Source organism: Nannospalax galili, unplaced genomic scaffold (assembly GCF_000622305.1).
Source record: "Nannospalax galili isolate Female #2095 unplaced genomic scaffold, S.galili_v1.0 scaffold682, whole genome shotgun sequence".
Taxonomy (NCBI): Eukaryota; Metazoa; Chordata; class Mammalia; order Rodentia; family Spalacidae; genus Nannospalax; species Nannospalax galili.
Window position 1 is genome coordinate 376201 of NW_008348076.1, and position 4817 is coordinate 381017.

Here is a 4817-nt window from a genome sequence, read left to right on the forward strand (position 1 = left end):
CATGAACTTTTTTTTAATATTTTATTTTTTTTATGTGTGTGAGTGTATTGCCTGCATGTGTGTGAGTGCACCCGTGTCATGCAGTGCTGCGGAGGTCAGAAGAGGACTTCAGATTCCCCTGGAACTGGAGTTAAGGATGGTTCGTAGCTGCTATGTGGGTGCTGGGAATTGAACCCAGGTCCTCTGCAAGAGCAGTCAGTGCTTTTAACCACTGAGCCATCTCTCCAGCCCCGACCATGAACTTCTGATCCTCCTGCCACCACCTCCATTTCCACCTCTACCTCAAGCTCCTAAATTTGGGAATTAAGCTATACTACACCCAGTTTTTTGTGGGGACTGTTTTGTTTTTTTAGCACTGATGATCAAACCCGGGGCTTGTACATGCTAGTCAAGTATTCAAGCAACTGAACTACATTCCTGGCCCCTAAACTTTCTCTATTTGAGCCTTAAATGGAAAAGACTGAAGAGGTTAAGTTTTCAAGGATCCTTTCTGTCATTTTATAAATACATGCTTTCTAGAAAAGAGGAAAAGATCTGTGTGATGTGAATACCTGTCATTCCAGCACTTGGGAGATGAGACAGACATGTGTCTCGAAAAGAAAGAGTTCAAAGTTGTCATCTACACAATGAGTTAAGACTTTATCCTGTCCTCAAAAAGAAAGAAAAGTGGATAAGGAAAAGCTTTCAACAGTAAGTGTCCAAAATGACCTTAGATGTTCAGGACTGCGGGAAGCAACAGAGGCAGTTACCACACAGTGGCTCTGGTTGGAGAGTTCTGTTCTCTTACATCTCTGCTTATAAACTGGTCAGTTATTAATAGACATCATCTCTTTTGGTGGAATCTTGCCCAAAGAGTGACAGCCAACACAAACTCATGCTGACCTCTAAACCACTTCCTTCAGAGCGCCAAGACTGATAGTCTTCTAAGTTAGCATAGATCACATTCTGCACAGAATATCCGGGAAGAGTCACCCGCCTTCCAGTTTACCATGTTCCTAAATGCCCACCAAAGTCACGCTAGAGCATAGAATCTTCCTGTTCCGCCTAAATGACCGATGCTGGGGAGATCTAATCTATTCCTTTATCTCCCACACAGCCCTCTTCTGCAGTCCAGGCCGGTCATCTAGGTTCAAACTCTGAGGATATAGTTGCTAAGAAACAAGAAGCTGGGAGGGTGCGGACACTGCACTGCGACAAGTAAAAGCCAGAGGGGAAGCAAGAGCGGGCGGCCGCGCGCACCGGCCCAAAAGCTCGCCGCTCATTGGCTGCGCCGCTGTGGTGCCAACATGCGATTGGCCGGGAGGCGCAGAGACTCCACCCTCGGCGCGGGGCGGTACGAAAGGCAGGCTTACGGGCTGGGCTCCCGCTCGGGCGCGCGTGTGCGGTGTGGGCCGCCGCAGGTGACCGGCGAGGACGGCGGTAGTGGCCGGGCGGAGGTGAGCTGAGCGCGGGGCTGGGCGGGGGCAGCGCGGCCCCCTCCCAGCGGGGCGGCCTCCTGGTTGCGGACGCCCCGGGCGGTCCCACCTCCGCCCGGCCCGCAGCCCTCTGCTGTCCCGCCCCGCTCGGGCGACGCCTTTGTCTGCCGGAGCCTCAGGCCCGCATGTGTCGAGGGTGCGGTTTTCCTCCCGAATCCGGCCTACCGCCTCGGATCGCGTCTGTCCGGGGTCAGCGAGGCTGGGCGCGAAGCCTCGTCTGGTCCGCGCGTGTGCACGGCCTGCCACCTGTCCGCCCGGCCCCGGTCTTCCCTCCTGCCCTGCCCAGGGAGGAAAGAATGTCTCCAACAACCTTTTCTGATGGCAAAATGAGAATCCTCTCTTTGTCCTGGAAGTGATTTAGATTGTCTTATTTACACATATGTATAAATCAAGATAAGGAGATAGGGCAGAAACGAGTTATGTTTAATGTATTAATACAATTTGTATGTTTTGTAAATAATATGTTCTACCGTAAATTTTTTTTAAAAATAGGATGTTTTATCATGAACTCAAGTGGCGTTAGTATTAGAATAATTTTGAGCTTCAGACGTCTTATATTTTACTTTTTTCAGTGCTGAGAATTGAACCCAGGGTCTCACACTTGCTAGGCAAGTACTTTACAGGCAGCTACATTCCAGACCCTAGACTATCTTAAGAGCCGAACAAATTATATTCAATACCACTTTCCAAATCATACTGTATGAAAAAGGGTGCGTATATTACAGTGACAAGAAGAGAACAATACTTTGTTCCCTGAAAATTAAATTGCTAAATCCAACAGAATGGGATTCCTATTTATGTTTCCAGTATAGACACTTAACTCATGCGAACTGTGGCTCTTCAACTTGGAGTGGGTTTCAAAAGGTATATTAAGTTTCTCTTAAGAGTTTGTGACTATTGATTCAGCTAACATTTTCAGCACTATCTGCTGGGATAGTGGAAAAATCAAAGACCAAAGACCCAGCCCAAGAGCTGGGTGGTGCACACCTCTAATCCTCTTGCTCTTGAGACTGAGGCAGAAGGATCATCAGTTAGAGGCCAGCCTGGACTACGAAGTAAGACCCTGCCAGAAGGGGATAAAAATGAAGTTCTATACGATCTGAACTTATGTACTAAGCAAGTGCTTTGTAGTAATTATTTAATTCCTAGAAAAATCATATGCCAATAATGGCTAAAGTAGCATGGAGAAAAATAATGGGATAAGGCATGCTGCACATTTTATGTTAGACACTGTGCTGGGTGCTTTATCATATTAATTCTTAGAATAAAGGTAGCTGTTACTTTCCTAAGCTGAAGCCCCAGTTTACATTGCCAGAAGTGGAAACGCTGGGTAAATATCCCACTCGACTCTTATTAGCAGTGCTTTGTTTTATTTTCTGTTGATCTTTATGAGCCTGTTTAATCCGAGGATCTTAGAAATGGCGATACTGCTGCTACAGAGTCTGCACTGTGTGTCAGGCAAACTTCCATCCAAAGTATCCTGAAAATGTGTGAGTTAGCTATTTTTACCTTTGTTTTTTACAGGTGAGGAAACTGAGACACAGAAATTATGTCAGCCACATAGCATCTTAATGGTAGAGCTAGAATACAGAGTTGGACAGTTTGACTTCAGGATCTGTATTCTTAACTACCACACTCTACTGCTCCTTCAGTAAGGTACGTCTCTGAAGCTACGATTTTATAGCACTTAATGTTTTGTGTTTCATGCAAACAGAAAGATTACGTTGTTGTGGCTACCTCTTGATGTCCTATGCCAATGTCTTGTGTAAACAACTACATAGAGTTACTGCATATCAACTCCAGTGTGTGTGTGTTTAATATTTTATTTATTATTTTTATTTTATGTGTATGAGTGTTATGCCTGCATGTAGGTAAGTGCACCCATGTCGTGCAGTGCCCGCAGAGGACAGAAGAGGCTGTCGGATCCCCTAGCACTGGAGTTACAGACAGTTGTTAGCTGCCATGTGGGTGCTGGGATTCGAACCTGGGTCTTCTGCATGAACAGTCAGTGTTCTTAACTGCTGAGCAATCTCTCCAAGCCCTCCCAGTGTGTGTTTTTAATGTCTCAATCCTCAGCACAACACTAGGAAGTAGGTAATTATTATATGTCATATCTCATTGGTGAGGTGTTTTTATTATCTTCAAAGTACTTTCACAAAGTAATCCCTTTGATTCTCCCCACACCATCAGTCATAAGTTTTTTAATCACCTAATTTTATTGCTGCAGTTCAAGTTTAGATGACTGACTTTGGCTGGTATGTGATGTTCAAACTTAAACCAGACTTCGGGCTTCTGGGTACACTGCTATTAGTCTGTCATCTTTGCTTTGTACTTCTTGGCTGAAAATACTCTATATTTTTCCATAGAACAGCTTATACTTGTGGATGATATTCTCAACCTGGAGTTAAATGTCACTTAACTATAAATGTGACTGGCCATAGATAGACCTTCGCCATCTTTTACTTCTATATAGTTGTGTTCCAACTTCAGCTACAGTGACTGGCACATGAGATATTAGCAAATGTTTGAATAAAATGTGTCTTATATCCATTTACATAAAAAGTGTCCTACAATATTTTAATTTTGAATAGGTAGGGTTTTTTTTTTCCTGTCATACCTCAACCATCCCCACCCCAACTCGAAAGCTGAAGCTTTCACAGTTGTTTCCTTGAAACATAAGTGCTTTGCAATTGATAAGGCTTTCCTTTCCCATTATTTCCAACACACTACTTCCCTATACCTTAGTGTTGTATAGTAAAGAAAGAGCATGAACTGAGCGAGGTGGCGCACGCCTTTAATCCTAGCACTCAGGAGGCAGAGACAGGCAGATCTCTGTGAGTTCCAGGCCAGCCTGGTCTACATAGCGGTTCCAGGCCAGCTGAGGCTACAGAGAAATCCTGTCTCAAAAAGACCGGAAAAAAAAAAAAAAGAATAGATTTGAGTTGAAGGTAGATTATTAGATCTATGACACTGTATAAATTACTTAACGTCTCTAAACCTATCTCCTTATGGAGTAAAATTGGGGAGCACTTCTGTTTTACACCTGTTAATTGGCTTATCTGCCCCTCTGTGGTTTGCCTATATTTTGGCTCTTGGTCAAAATAATACTAATATGATGTTTACATTATTCATTTTCCTGCAATATCCATTTCCAGATCAATCAGACCAGTTTTCACTTTGCTTTGGAAAACAAGGACCAAATAAGAACTTTACAAAGAGAAGTTGTTTAAAACATAAAAGCAATACTACTTCGCAGATGTGGTAGCACACACCTTTAATCCTAACACTCAGGAGGCAGAGGCAGGTGGAGCTCTGTGAGACTGAGGCCAGCCTGGTCTACAT

General features: G+C 44.1%; 1 protein-coding gene across 3 annotated transcripts in view; it reads left to right on the forward strand.

Annotated features, from left to right (window-relative positions):
- The first annotated feature begins 1362 nt into the window (after positions 1-1362).
- Kiaa1841 (KIAA1841 ortholog) overlaps positions 1363-4817 on the forward strand; it is a 75801-nt gene continuing 72346 nt past the window's right edge. For all 3 annotated transcript variants that reach the window (XM_008844479.3, XM_008844480.3, XM_017800966.2), the window contains exons 1-2: positions 1363-1436; positions 3000-3131. The gene's annotated coding sequence lies outside the window, so the exon portion shown is untranslated. The remainder of the gene's footprint in view (positions 1437-2999; positions 3132-4817) is intronic.